Source organism: Mustela lutreola, chromosome 7 (assembly GCF_030435805.1).
Source record: "Mustela lutreola isolate mMusLut2 chromosome 7, mMusLut2.pri, whole genome shotgun sequence".
NCBI lineage: Eukaryota > Metazoa > Chordata > Mammalia > Carnivora > Mustelidae > Mustela > Mustela lutreola.
In genome coordinates, this window is record NC_081296.1 from 12,614,980 (window position 1) to 12,631,229 (window position 16,250).

A 16,250-nucleotide genomic window follows, 5' to 3' on the forward strand; every position below is an offset into this window, starting at 1 on the left:
CAAGTCTAGGGCTTCTCCAAGCTTTGTTATTGACTGTTTCATATTTATTAATTTAAAAGGGGAAGGGAGGAAAGAAGGAAGGAAGGGAGGAGAGAAGGTGGGGAGGAAGAAAGAAAAAATGAAAGAAAGAAATGTTCCCTTAAGCCAAGCTGGAACCTGTTCTCTTCCACCCTGTGTATTTCTTACCAGCCCTTGGAAAGCTTTGTCCTTGGTCTAGTTCAAAAGAGAGAAAGCCAAGCATAGAAAGAAAAAAAAAAAAAAAAAAATATATATATATATATATATATATATATATATATATATATATATTTGGAGTAGTCACATCTGAATCATTGTGTGATGGCTACCAAATTGATTAACCTCTTTGAACCTTTCCTCATCAGTGGAAGACCCGTAACTATATTTACCTTGTAGTGCTGGCACAATGGTTAGGAATATTGTAAACAGTGTGCGTGGCACATTAGAAAGCATTTCATAAATGGCAAATACAATAGTTCTAGCTAGTTTTATTAAGAGACCCTTGGAAGCAGTAAGGTGGCCGCTTTCACAGAGCAGACAACAAAGGTTACATTTCAGCCCTCTTGGGGTATGGCAGGTTGTATGCTCCCCTTAAAGGGGCTTGGGGTGTTTCTAGTGTCATGGCGGTTGGGCCTCAGAGACTGACTCAACCTGAGAATACCCAAAGCAATCAGTACAGGAGTGAATTAGATAATCCATAGGAGTCAGTTCCTGGAGGAAAACAGTAGAAATTGGGGATAAAGAGATCTGTTGGGCTCAGGGGCCAGTAGTTCTTCCATTTATTGTTGGAATCATCTTGTCCAAGTGGCTAAATCAGTATGACTTGGTTCTCTTATCTGTATCTATCTCTGAGGATTGGAAGAGATCCCACATTCCAAGTGCCTAGTACTAAGAAAGTATCTAGAAAACATTATCTCCCGTGCTAAGGAGAGACACATTGAAATTTATTCAGATCTAGTGAAGCATGGCATGGACTTTGGAGTGACACGACCTCTTTCAAATCTGAGTTCCACTACTGTCTGCCTCACTTTCTCATCTGTAAAATGGGTCTAACAATAGGTTCCTTGCCTGTGCTTATTCCATACTTTTGGTATGAGGAATCGATGAGTTAATCCACATGAGGCACTTAGAACCTTACTTGGTAGATGGCCAAATACTACACCAACATTTGTTAAATAGATAAGTAGAGGGGTCAGTTTTAGGACAAGAATGGAAGACCAAACCAGAGGGATAGAAAACAAAATGAGTTGTCCCTGGACCTGAAGAGGGCATAAAAAAACAACAGCAGTAATGAAGCAAGAGCTCCCAAGACAATTGCCATAAACAAAGCTGAAATATTTATATTCAAGGTGCCTTTTTTTTTTTTTTTTAATTGGCTGCCGGCCATGAAGTGTGAGGGTGTGTCAGCCCGAGTTAGAGCCCAGGAAATGGGAGGACACAGTTCTTCCCAGCCAGAGACTCCATAAGAATGCCACAGTATCATGGCAACAGCAGGTCCTGTTCCTTAGCCCCCCAGACCTGGTGCCCGAGAACAGGGGCTCCCCACTTTTTCTGGGAAGATGGGCTTGCTCAGGAAGGCCCACTCCTCAAGGAAAGGTCGCAGCTACAGAAAGGCATGGGGCTATTTCCCAGGTCAGCTCACAGAGTCGATGGGAAACTGTGGCCACTCCTGCTTCTTCTGCTGTCTGACTTTGGTGCACACGCGGGACGTAAAACCCTCAAATTCCAGTGATAGAGCCAACTGTGCAAATTCCTGACAGGCAAATTGAGGCCCATTATCTGTAATTACTGTCACCCAAACTCCACGCCAGAGAGCCCCTGTTCTCCAGCCTTCGGTAATGGCAGCTGCTGTAGTGCCAGACGCATCCAGGGAAAGCTGCGAGAAGGGAGAGCAGCAGCCCTCACGGGGGATTCCTGGCAGGCCTGGTCAAGAGACCCAAGTCTCCTCAAGTCTCCTCAAGAAACCCAAGTCTCCTCTGCTTACAACCTTCTGCTCTCAGGATAAACTCTTCAGTTTGGCTTGTCCTCGTCTGGTCCATCTCTACCTCCAACTTCCTTCCCCTCTCTCCACGGAAGCCATGTTGAATTTCTCTCCAACTTCCTTCCCCTCTCTCCACGGAAGCCATGTTGAATTTCTCTCCAACTTCCTTCCCCTCTCTCCACGGAAGCCATGTTGAATTTCTCTCCAACTGCCTTCCCCTCTCTCCACGGAAGCCATGTTGAATTTCTCCCCAACTTCCTTCCCCTCTCTCCATGGAAGCCATGTTGAATTACTCATTGACCCGAACCACTTGACCACTGATTCCATTACCTTGCCCTCCACGAGGGTGCTTTCCCAGGTGGGATTTAGTCCTTCTGCCTGAAATCACCTCCATCACTAACCCCACGGCATCCTTAAGCATTTAGGTCTGCCCCCTCCTCTTCTCTGAGAAGCCTTCTTATTTTCCTCACGCAGGATGTTATTCCTTTTCTCTGGGCTCACAGAACACAGCGTGTCATTCTACGCTGGATTTGTTTATTTTCCCTACTAGATTTGAGCTCCCCGAGGGCAGGGGCACATCTTGCCACATTACCCTGGAACCCAACCCGAGATCCAACATTCGAGGCATCCTTCCAATGAACGTTGGCTGCGTGGACAAGCGATGGCTTCCCTTGCTTTAGCGCTGATGACATTGTTCTTCCATTTGGTTAGATCAAAAGATCCCGCTCTAGTCATTACTGCTCAAACCTACTTCAAAATCAATCCGTGGAAAACCCAAGAAGAGCATTTCATTAGTATTCTGAGGATAAATTAAACTCACCATGTGCCCTTCTCTCTTTAATGCTGTTTAATCTGGGAGGGTTGGGTTCCCTAGGTATATAATAGGATATAAAGACTTAATTAACCTTGTTGCTTCTATTTCATCATAGGGGACCATTGAGGCCTTATTTAAATATGATGTGGTGTTAGTTTGTTTGTAGTTATTAAGAAAGTCCGAAACTTTTTATTTGACTGCTATTCAAGGTATTATTTGAAATGTAACTTCTAAGAAATACCTTTTTGAAGCAGAAATACAAAAGCGTCATTTATCCAAATGACTTGATTCACCTTCACTGCAGACCTTTGCCAGTCCAGCTACCTTTCCTGTGATAACACTGTGGTTATTTAAAATATTCTGGGGTCTCTCCTTTTACTTCTTCTTTTTTGCCTTCAGAGATACTTAATGATTCTTGTTTGAAAAGTGGTCCTGTTACCTCGGAATCCAAAATAACAATAACAATAACAGTATTGTCCAGTGAAATGTCCACCTTATTTATTTATTTAAAAGATTTTTTTAAAAAAGATTTTATTTATTTATTTGACAGACAGATTACAAGTAGGCAGAGAGGCAGGCAGAGAGAGAAAGGGGGAAGCAGGCTGCCTTCTGAGTAGAGAGCCCGATGTGGGGCTCAATCCCAGGGCCCTGAGATCATGACCTGAGCTGAAGGCAGAGGCTTAACCCAACTGAGCCACCCAGGCGTCCCTATTTAAAAGATTTTATTTATTTGAGAGAGAGAGACAGCGCACGAGGACCCCCGGGCAGAGGGTCAGGGAGACCTTCTGCTGAGCAGGGAGCACTGAGGAATGTGGGGCTGTATCCTAGGGTAGAGATCGTGGGATCGTGACCTGAGCTGAAGTCAGACGGTTAACCAACTGAGCCACCCAGGTTCCAAGCATCCACCTTATTTAACTTCTGTAAACAGTGTAGGGTTTTCCAAAGCTTGGCTATTCATACCATTAGTGGGAAGTTGGATATGTTAAGTAGTACTCACACATTTTAAAATTTTAAAAATTAATAATTACCTAATTATTTTAATGTGTATTAGCTATATATTTAGTTACATAAAGTGTATATATGTATACATTATACACGTACATATAAAACAAGCACATCAAACCAATAATTTTCACGGATAGGGCTTAAGGAAAAGTGAAGCTTAGATTCATTTGCTAGAAAATATTCAACAGTAGTCCATGTTATGAGGGTAAGACAAAAGAATGCGAAGGGAGCACATAAATGAGTAAAATGTGAGAGACACTCATGGAATGAGAGGAGCAGAGCTTGTTGGGTACCACTTATTTTACTTATTAGCTGGGAGCTTGTGGGCAAGCACTTAACTGATGTGAGTCAGACTTCCTCCTTCCTACCTACTACCTAGCAGTAGGTAGAGATACATTCATGAGGTGTCTAGCACAGGACCTAAAAAGCTCCAGAGTCAGAACCGTTTTTGTTTGTTTGTTTGTTTGTTTTTTTAAATCATATCCACTCTCGGGGCACCTGGCTGGCTCAGTTTGGTGGAACATGCAACATGCAACTCTTGATCTCAGGGTTGTGAGTTCAAACCCAATGTTGTATGTAGAGACTGCTTAAAAATAAAATCATAAAAAAAATCACATCCACTCTCCTAGGACAAAGATATGAATCTATTTTAAAGAAGTTGCCGGCAGCTCAAAGGGAAGACCAGAAGAGACATTTCACTAACTGTGAGGAGCAGAGTTGGCTACCTAGTGCATAGCTTCTCAGGGATCGCCTTGAAGGCTCAAGCATTCATTTGAACCTATTCATTTGCACCTGTTTGTTAAGACTCCAATCACGTAACAGAGGAGACAAGTGGTTGCACCTTATATAAGGCTAAATAATTGATGTTGTCCTTGGACTCCAGGACTTTCTAAACCCTTAGACATTAAGCCAATGGGAGTCTGTCCTTTGCTGACACTTGCAGTGTTTTCTGCCCACTCTTTTTTTTTTTTTTTTGGTGGGCTGGAAGCCAGATTCACAGCTAAGTTCCAGAACTCTGTATTACTTTACGAACAACTTGCTCTTCCCCTTCACTCACATCTTCTATGATCATGTACACTTACCCTGGTCCTCAGGTTGTTTGTCCTCACTTTCCTATTTTTATTATACAGAGTCTCATTTTTTTTTCATGTATGCAATGAGAAAGGAAGAGTACCTAAGTGTTTTTGTTGGCCTGTGGTGCCATAACAAAATATCATTAGCGGGGTGCCTTAAAGAGCAGACATTTATTTTCTCACGGTTTTGAAGGCTGGAAGTCTGAGGTAAGGTGCCAGCATGGTCAGGTCCTATTGAGATCTCTTTTATTGACCCAGAGATGGCTGCCTTCTTGTTCTGCCCTCACATGGCAGGGGAGAGGAAGAGAGGATAAGGTCTCTGCTGTCTCTTCCTAGAAGGCACTTAACCCATGACCCCACCTAACCCTAAATACTTCCCAAATGCCCCCTCTCCAAAGACTATCATACTGGGGGTTAGGGTTCAACATACAAGTTTGGGTGGGGGGTTTAAACATTCAGTCCATAATACTAAGTAAATAAGTAGATAACAAAAACCATGTCATCTTTTGCCTGGAGGCAGGAATTCATCATCTGTGCCCCATCAGAATTCTTACATCATCCAAAATAGCTTCTTTCTGAGATCAGCCATTCTTTTTTTTTTTTTTTTTTTAAGATTTTATTTATTTATTTGATAGACAGAGATCACAAGTAGTCGGAGAGGCAGGCAGAGGGAGAGGAGGGGAGCAGGCTTCCTGCTGAGCAGAGAGCCCATGTGGGACTCGATCCCAGGACCCTGAGATCATGACCTGAGCCGAAGGCAGCTGCTTAACCAACTGAGCCACCCAGGTGCCCTAGATCAGCCATTCTAAAACCATCATAGAAATGGGCCAAAAATATTTGTTCTCATACTGAGTCAACTATCTATCCTTGGTTTTTCTTCAGCCATCATAGATTGATAAAAGATGCGCAAGAGGGGACGCCTGGCTGGTTCAGTGGGTTAAAGCCTCTGCCTTTGGCTCGGGTCATGATCCCAGAGTCCTGGGATCGAGCCCCGCATCGGGCTCTCTGCTCAGTGGGGAGCTTGCTTCCTCCTCTCTCTCTCTCTGCCTGCCTCTCTGCCTACTTGTGATCTGTCAAACAAATAAATAATAATCTTTAAAAACATTTTAAAAAAAAGATGCGCAAGATCTCCTAATGTGCCAATTTAGTGAGTTCTTATTCTAGCCAGTCACCCTATGTGTCAACAGCCCATACTGTAAGGCTGCAATACAGAAGGCAAGTGAACAAAGTCATAACCCCATCTAATCTCATAATCATCTTGAGAGTAGAGGAAAAATAGTAATCCTGAGAGTAAATTACTGTTGCACCCTGCTTTTTGGAGAGGACCCGAATCTCAGTAAGATTAAGTAAATTTGTAACATCACCAGAAATTGGGGGAGCCCAGATTTGAATACAAGTCTGTCTGGATTCAAAGGCTCTGGAAGTATTTTGCTGTATCTGCAACTCCTTCTTGGATTACTAGTCCTAGGATTCAGTCACTCACTCAACCAATCTTCACTGAGTTCTTTCTGTGTACCAGGCTCTGTGTGGGCAGTGGAGATATAGTAAAGAATAAAACAGAGATAAAAAAAAAGTCCCTGCCCTCTGACTCGCTTTCCAGTTACAGGAGACAGAAAATGAACAAAACAAACAGGCAAAGTGAGTAGCATATTTTAGAGTGATAAGTGAAAAATGGAGCACGGGAAAGGGATAAAGATTACTGGGTTGGAGAAAGTCACAACTGAAAATACATTGGTCAGATCCTCAACAAAATATTAGCAAATGGAATTCAACAATACACTAAAAGGATCATACACCATGATCGAGTGGATTAATTCCACGGATGCAAGAATGGTTCAGCAGCCACAAATCGATCAGTGTGTTACACCGCATTAACCACATGGAGAATAAAAATCACATGGTCACCTCAATAGATGCAGAAAAAGCATTTGACAACATTTAACATCCATTCGTGATGAACACTGTCGACAAAGACGGTATAGAGGGAACAAACCTCAACATAAGAAAGGCCACATACGACAAGCCCACAGTTGAAAAACTTAAAGCTCTTCTTCTAAGATCAGGATTAAGAAAGGATGCCTACTCTCAACTCTTTTATTCAAGATAGTATTGAAAATTTTAGCTTGAGCAATTAGGCAAGAGAAAGAAGTAAAATCATCCAAATCTAAGAGGAAGAAGTAAGATTGTCATTATTTACAGATGATATAATACCATCTTTAGAAAACCTTAACAATTAGACCAAAAATTGTTAGAACTGATAAATGAATTCAGTAAAGTTGTAGAATATGCAATCAATATGCAGAAATTTATTGTGTCTCTACGCTAATAATGCACTATCAGAAAGAGAAATTTTTTAAAAATCCCATTTATAATTGCATCAGAAAGGATGAAATAGTAATACATTTAACTAAGGAGGCAAAAGACGTATACACTGAAAACTATGAGACTTTTGATGAATGAATTGAAGAAGACACAAATATTCTGTGCTCCTAAATTGGAGGAATTGATATTGTTAAAATGCCCATACTACCCAGGGCAATAGACAGATTGAACGCAATCCTTATCAAAATTCCAATGGCATTTTTCACAGACACATAAACAGATAGTTTATGTGGAATTACAAAAGGCTCCAAATAGCCAAAGCAAACTTGAGAACGAACAAAGCTGAAGGTGTTATGCTTTCCCACTTCAAACTTGATTACAGAGCTACAGTCACCAATAGCATTGTATTGGCATAAAAACATGCACCTAGATCAACGAAACAGATTAGAGAGCCCTAGGAATAAATCCACATATATATTTCAGTTGATTTATGACAAAGGAGCCAAGAATATGCAATGGGAAAAAGAACAGTCTTTTCAACAAATAATGTTCCGAAAACTGTGCAGCCACGTGCAAAAGAATGGAAGTGGACCACTGTCTTACACCATATGCAAAAATTAACTCAAAATGGATTAAAGAACGAAATGTGAAATGTGAAACCATAAAACTCCTAGAAGAAAACACAGGCAGTAAGCTCCTTGACATTGGTCTTGGTAATGATTTTTTGGATTTGACAACAAAAACAAAAGGAACAAAAGCAAGAATAAACAAGGAGAGTTCATCAAACTAAAAATCTTCTGCTCAGCAATGGAAACCATCAACAAAATGAAAAGATGTCGTAACCTATTGCATGGGAGGAAATATTTGCAACTCGTGTGTCTGGTAAGGGGTTAATATCCATGATTATAAAGAACTTGTACAACTCAATAGCAAAAGACCCCCCAAAACAGTCCAATTAAAAAATGAGCAGAGGATTTGAATGTACATTTTTCTAAAGAAGATGTATTGATGGTCAGCAGGTCAATGAAAAGATGCTCAACATCACTGATTATCATGGAAACACAAACCAAAACCAGTGAGGTATCACCTCACATTTGTTAGAATGGCTGTTATCAAAAAGACAAGAAGAAACAAGTGTTGGCAAGGATGTACAGAAATAGGAATCTTGTGCACTGTTGGTGGGAATATAAATTGCGGTCATTGTGGAAAACAGTTTGGAGTCTCCTCCCAAAAATTAAGAATAGAAGTGCCTTATAATCCAGCGGGTCCCTTCCTTATGCAAAGAAAGTACAGATACACTAGCTTACGAAGGTAGGTGCACTCCCATGTTCACAACAGCATTGTGAACGATAGCCAAGATATGAAAATAACCTTAATGTTCCCTGATGAATGACTGGATAAAGACGTGATACACATGCAATGGAATATTATACAGCCATAAAGTAGAATGAAATCCTGCCATTCACTACAACACGGATGGACCTTGCGGGCATTTTGCTAAGTGAAATAGGTCAGACAGAGAAAGACAAACACTATATAATCTCTGTTGTATATGGAATCTACGCACAAAAGAAGAAAACCATGAAAAAACAAAACAAAACAAAAAATCAACAACCAAGCACAGAAATATAGAGAATAGATGGGTGGTTGCCAGAGGTGGGGGATGGGCATGGGCAAAATGGGTAAAGGAAGTCAAAAGATACAAACCACCAGTTATAAAATCAATAAATCACAGGGATGTAGGTCAGATCAGGACCTGAGCTGAAACCAAGAGATGGATGCTTTAACCGACTGAGCTACCCAATTACTCCCATGGCAGCCATTCTTAGCAATACTGTGTTGCATTTTTTAAAAGTTGCTAAGAGGGCAAATCTTAAAAGTTTCCATCCCAAGAAAAAAAACATTCTGTAACTATACATAGTCACGAATGTTAACTAGACTTATTGTGACCATTCAATAAGCATTGAATCATTACGTTGTACACCTGAAACCAATACTGTGCATGTCAATTATACCTCAAGTAACGAAAGAAAAAAAGAAAGAAAGAAAGAAAGAAAGAAAGAAAGAAAGAAAGAAAGAAAGAAAGACGCATCAGTCAGGGAAGTCCTTACCGAGGAGATAGTTAAGCAAACACGTGAAAAGTTAAGTTCTATGAGATTGTCGCTAATTCTGAGGCCCCTAAGAGTAAGGGAGAGAGATTTTCTTTGAAAACTCATCATGGGGGACACCTGGGTGGCTCAGTGGGTTAAACCTCTGCCTTCGGCTCAGGTCATGATCTCAGGGTCTTGGGATTGAGCCCCACGTCAGGCTCTCTGCTCAGCAGGGAGCCTGCTTCCCCCTCTCTCTCTGCCTGCCTCTCTGCCTACTTGTGATCTCTCTCGCTCTGTCAAATAAATAAATACATCTTTAAAAATAAAAACTCATCATGGACTTTTTCCGCGATCAGTGGAAAATGATATAAGTAAGTGATATGAAAATACACTCAAACCAACTTGAGCAAGAAGTGGGTATTTATGAGCACAGGGAACTGAAAATCTGAGGCCAGTTGGGATTCAGGCACCACACAATGTCATTAGGACAAATCTTCTATGTTTCATATTTATTTTCCTCCATTTGGGTGGCTATAACAAGGGATACTGCAGAGGGCATAGCTTAAACAGCAACCATTTAGTTCTCACAGTTCTGGAGGCTGGGAAGTCTGAGCTTAAGGTGTTGGCGGAGTCTGATGTGCGTGCCTTTCGGGCTCTACAGATGGTGATCTCCTTGCTGTGTCCTCCCGTGGCGGAAGGAGAGAGAGAGAGAGAGCGTCCCTCTGCCTACATTTCCTTATCATGAGCTCCCAAGGGCTCTACCTCCTAAAACCATCACACTGGGGAGTTAGGATTTCAACACATCAATTTGGGGGGCACCTAAGCATTGGGTCTCTTCAGCATCTCTGCTTTCCTCTCTGGCGTCTTTGTTCTCTAGCTTGACACAAAGGTCAGATGGCTGCCAGCAACTCCAGGCCAGCATCCTGCCCAGTTCAAACCCTGAAAGAAAGAGAGAGTGTCCTTCCACTCATGGTCCGAGCAAAAGTCTCACTGTATCCCATTGGGTTGCGTGCTTCTCTGGACACATTACTGAGATGGGGAAGGAAACCCACCCGTTGGTTGGGTGTGGTCACCTGGCTTCCCAGGGGTCAGAGTGAGAGTCAACCTTCCAGCAGCAGGGGAGGGTGGGGCCGGAAGAAATTTGGGTGTTACCGGAAAGAAATGAACAACTGCTGAGTGGAGAAAGCGACTGGTATTCACTGTATTTCTGATCTAAAACCAGTTTCTTCTATCCCATTGTGTACAATATCAGTCCAAAGTCCTCCATGCCCGAGAATGGTTAAACATACATCTCTCCCTACCAGATGGTTGCAAACAGATTCAGTTTGTTCAGTGGGGCTGGTGGTTTCTGGGGTCTCCTGTTACCACATAGAACTTATGGGCAGCAGAGTCCTGGGCAATCAGCCTCTAGAGAATGGCTGGATATGTGGTTTTGGCCTGGGACCTCTGTGTTTCCTCTGTGAGCCTTAGTGAGCCACATCACAGTGCCTGATATCACCGATGTCGGAAGTTCAAGGCGTTGATTGAGTGATAGATTGATGTGTAGTTGACACATGATGTGACATTAGTTTCAGGTGTACAACACAATGATCCCACAAGTTCACGTGTTACACCAATCTACACCATAGCGTAGCTGCCTTCTGTTACATACACCGCTGTTGTATGTCACAAGACTGTTGACTATGGTCCCTGCAAGGAGTTCACGGCTTTTAGAGTCTTGTTGCAGTCATACTGACACCTTACCCAATGGGCCCAACCGTATGCTGACGACACAGTCTTAAATTCTGGAAAGAGAGTCCCGCCACGTTAGTAGAAGCTTGCTGTTTTCCTAGGAAGTGTTATGCTTGTTTTTGGGTGCTAGATGGTCATGGGGCTGGGTCTTGACCCCATGACTTCTTGCTGTGGGAGCCTGGGCAAGTCATGTGACTTCCTGAGCCACAGTTTGCTCATTTGCATAATGAGGTCATTAAGAGAAGTAAATAAATGAGCAGGTAGAAAGAAGCAGAATACAGTGGGTGGCTTGGAGAATTTTTATCTTTTTTTTTTCCCCCACTTCCTTGCTCTTTTTTTCCAGAGGCCATTATCAGTCTCCCTTGGAGTCCATGTTATGCAACTTGCAGATAAACTTGTCAAATAAAAAGAAATGAAAGGGATGGGCAGGTGAACCCCGGGGCAGAGCTGGGAGCTGTGCCGTTGTGTGGAAAATCACAGGCTTTGGAATTAGATTGGATTTTGAATCCAGAAGGCCTTGGGGAAAGTACTTAATATCCCAGAGTTGTTTTTCTCCTCTCCACATAAGAAAAGCGTTTATTACTCTTTTTGATGGTTTCGAGAATTAACCGAAATAATGCATGTGAGGTCTTCAGCGAGTCTCAGCCCTGTTTATTCTCACTGGTAAGTAACGCCTGCTTGTTTGACTGGCAATCAAGAGACTCACATGAAAATGTCCAGAGAGAATAATTATCTATTTTCCTGAAGGCCAGAATGTCCAGAACTCTGCCTTACTCTCCTCCCTTTGGGCTTGTGCAATGTTTCCTCTTCTGTTGGAGGCTGGGCCAAGGAAATAAAAGGCAGTCAACAAAGGTATACTGACAACCTTCCAGACAGGAAGAGAATGTGACGTTTATGGGTGGGAAACCAAATGAGTAAAAGCTACAATTCTTGTCCTTGAGAAGCTGCTAATCTAATGAGGAGAAATAAATGTGCAAAAGAGCACACTCATGAGCGTGGCACCTGTGCCTTCAGCTCAGGTCATGAGCTCAGGGTCCTGGGTTCGAGCCCCACATCGGGCTCTCTGCTCGGCGGGGAGCCTGCTTCCTCCCCCCGCCCCCCGCCTGCCTCTCTGCCTACTTGTGATCTCTGTCTGTCAAATAAATAAATAAATAAATAAATAAATAGTAAAACACTCACGAGCGAAATCATAGCCGGTCTGGCCAGTGCCAAGCGTGGAGGCGTGACCCGAGCAGGGTAGGCAAAGTCAGGGAGGTTTCGAAGGGCACAGATTAGCTTCGAGGAGAGACCCCAGCAGAAGCCGAGAGGTAGGTTGAAAACTCTGCCTGTGGGACGGTGGCCTCCCTGACTTGTCTGCACACCAGGAGAGCCCCGCGTGGAGGTCCTGAGCAGACGAGTCAAAAGGCCCTTGGGCGATTGGAGGAGGGCAAGTACAAGTGGTGTCATTACCTATTACGGGCTCCGGTTACAAAAACAAATCCAAACGGTCTCCCCAGACGGACAGGTTGGGAGGAGAGTTGAAACTCTCACCCACACAAGGCAGGCATGATCCTTGTTCTGGTTTTCTGTAACTCGGTACTTTCCAACAATGCATATGTAATGGCGAGGTTACCTTCCTCTGGGTAGGGCTGCCCTGAGCCGAAACTGGAACTCCAACAGGGGTCACGTGTCAGCACAGATCAGGTCCCAGTGCCATCTCTTCCTCGGACTTAGATCATGGGTTCTGCCACTTGCATGGCTACGAACAGCGGACCCTGAAAATGAGGGTTCTAAACGCTGGTCTGCGATTTCAATCTCCCAAACCTACCTTAGCTTCCAAACAGAACCTCGCTCTGTGCTCTTCTCTACAGCTGTGTGACATCAGGGCGTGGCTGGGTCTCTTCCTTGCTGGGTGGAATTTCGCCAGCTAAATATAAGGATGATGTTGATAGTGGTAAGTCCCTCTTCTGATTTCTGAGAGATAAATTCACGTACAAGGCTGAGCACCATGCCTGGCACACAGGAGTCCCTAAATACCAACTTTCTGCAACCTTCAACGAGTTTGGGGTTTGGTGAGGTTGGGTTACTATTTTTCTCAAGAGCACAAAGGGCAGATTTATATGGTCCACAATGGACTGGAGCTTAGGGTAAATCCAGATGTGAATCTAGCATGGTGGGATGGAGACTCTTCTGCCTTGAACCTTCTGGTGACTTGAGCATTGGATACACTCTTTAGTAGGAAGTTTCATGGAAAGATCCAGGGGCACAGAGGCCCCCATGTAGGCTAACATTTTTTTTTTAAGTATTCAAAGTGAGTCACTGAGTCACTCTTTTTCTTTTCTTCAGATGTTAAACTGAGGTTAAACACGGATACAGAGTTTTATCATCAAAGTCTTGGTGTCTTACCCAGCTCCTTTATGCCCTAGGCCAGTTTGGAAGAAATTGGAGATGAGAGAAAGCCCGCTTAGAGAAGACTTATTGAGGCAGAGAACTGGATGGGTGAACATATTTGATCCTTGATGCAATTCTAAAGAATGTAATGACACCTGGAACCTTCTTTAGACAGAAAATGATGTCATGCAGCCTCTCTTGGTAGGAAGATTCAAAACGAATGGCCTCGGCAGTGACCCTAGGTTGCTCGGAGAGCAGTTGGCATTTCTCATCTGGCCCACCCCCTCTCTGGCCCACAGCTGACGAATGGAAGCATCTGGATTCTCAAGATTCTGGCCTGGGAGGCAGAGAGGGTGGAAGGGCATAGCCCTGGGTCGGGAGTGAAGATTCCTGAGTGCTGGTCCCACCCACTGCCTGTCCGTGTGCGTGTCACTGTGTCTCTGGGTCTCAGCTCCAGCGGGTTCCGGATGACCTCTGAATTCCCTCTGAGGTCTGCTGTCTTTTCTTTCAACAAATGTATCGCTTGGTTGGTTCCTAACTGAAGAGTAAGTTCTTACCAGACTGAGGCACTGCTGACGTGAAATTGCCTCATTCCATTATGAACCTTCTCTGGCTTTCCAAAAGGGGCTGGGGAAGAGCTTTAGTCGGATTCGTCACGAGGATGAGCACATAAGTGACGAGTTCCAGGATGCAGAGTCTGCTCTTTGCTGTCTTGGAGGTAGAGCCCTCCTCTCCCTCCCCACATACCGCCAACTGCGGTCTGATGCCTCCTTGTTGGGAGGGATCATTTTTTTCACTCTCTAGCTGAGATCGCTCTCTTGTAGTCAGTGCTGGCTTTCAAGTTTACTGCTTTGCACAGAGGCTTGTCCCTTTTCTCAGACACCCAGCGGGGGCAGCCCACGACCTCTTTCCTCTTGCCACTGTGGATGGATGTGTCACTGCAAGTCGAATCATGGAGAAAGCATGAACTTTCCTACGTGCTCCCCAGACATGTCTGTGTTCTCTGCAACTAAGATCAGTCACTGGCCAAACTCTCAGAACTGCTATGTCTCTGAAATTCCAGGAGGACTGGGGCGCTTGGGTGGCTCAGCCGGTGAAGCATGTGCCTTTGGCTCAGGTTATGATCTTCAGGTCCTGGGATTGAGCCCCACATCTGCTTTGCCCCCTCCCTCTGCTTCTCTCTCTCTCTCAAATAAATAAATAAAGTCTCAAGAAAAGAAAAATTCCACAAGGATTATTTCGTTCCCAGGTGAAGTTCCTGAATTGGGTGCGTTTATAAAATTGATAGAGGGCCAGGTCTGAGAGAAGCCACCCATCGAGTGGTGAGAACTGGCCACCCAGAATATAAAATTTTCTAACAGTTTTTTTTTTTTTGTTTTTAAGTAGGCTCTGCACCCAACATGGGGCTTGAACTCATGACTCTGAGAACGAGTCACATGCTCCACCCACCGAGCCTGCCAGCACCGCACCGCCCCCCCCACCGCCAGCACATTTTTTAAGCCTTGTATCACCTCATGAGCCTCACAGCATTGCTATGTGATAAGGGTTATTAAACCCATTTAACAGATGAGGAAAACGAATTTTGGGGAGACTAAGTTTCGTCCAAAGTCATGTCACAAATAAGAAGTGGCTCTGGGGACCTAAATCCAAGTCTTTTGATCCTGAGTTCAGTGTTCTAACAGTGAATACAGCAGAACCAGGAAGTCAACTCAAATCCACATTCCCACATCAGCAGGAAGAATTCTGTGAACATTTCTCGGTCACTGATCTCATGACTCATAGGTCCAATTTGTTTGCCAATATCATTTTTATGGTGGTTTAGTCATTTTCCTGACACCGTATGTCTCATGCAAAACAAAATTAAGTAGATAAGATACTGGGGGCCACTCATAAGAAGTTGACATTCCAGAGAAACAATTCAAGTGATAGAAAGACATTTTATTTTATTTTATTTTTTTTAAAGTGAGAGCAGAATAAGGGGCAGGCAACTCAAAAAATAGCATTTTTAGAGGAAAATTGTTCCACCAAGGCAAGTTCGAGTCACCGATATGTTTTTTCCTTCATCCCATAGTAACCGAGCATCGATTATGTGTCAGGCTCTGTACTAGCCACTGAGGACACAATGATAAGACTTAGTCCACACCATTCAGTAACCGGATGTCCCATGGGGATCTAGAAGAATAGGCAGGGACTCGGGTGTTAAAAGAGACCCCAGAAGACATGTGTATATAGAGTCTTGTGCTGCACTGTGACAGGGAAGGACTAAGCTAGGCGGTGATCTTTTGCCCAAATTATAAAGGACTAATAAAATCCGGCCCAAATAAATAAGGGGGAAATGATCATTTCAGAAAATCACCACCACCATGAGTACCACCCACCACCATATAATTACTTCTTATGAGCCAGACACTGTTGTAATCATTCTGCAGACATTAACTCATCTGACCCCTCACCATAAACCACAAGGAGGTTTTGCAATTATCCCCATTTTTTGGATGAGGAAAATGGACGGGGATTAAGTGACTTGCCGAAAGTCACCCAGCCAGTAAGTGGCAGGGTCAGGGTTTGAACCTGGGCCACTTGACTCCGGAGACCATGTGGTTGACCACGGTGATGCCTTCAGCAGAAAGGGCCATGGGCATAAAGATGAGGAGGTGTGGGGGGGCGTCTGTGTGCAGAACTAGATGCGTTTCAGGGTGCCAGGAGCGTCGCAGGCCACCGTGTCTGCCTTCGCTGCCCTCCACACTCCTTTTCGGTCCCCCTTCTTCTAGCTCCTCAATATTCTCTCCATGAAGTACCATTTTATTTTTTTTTTAAAGTATTTTATTTGTTTATTTGAGAGCTGG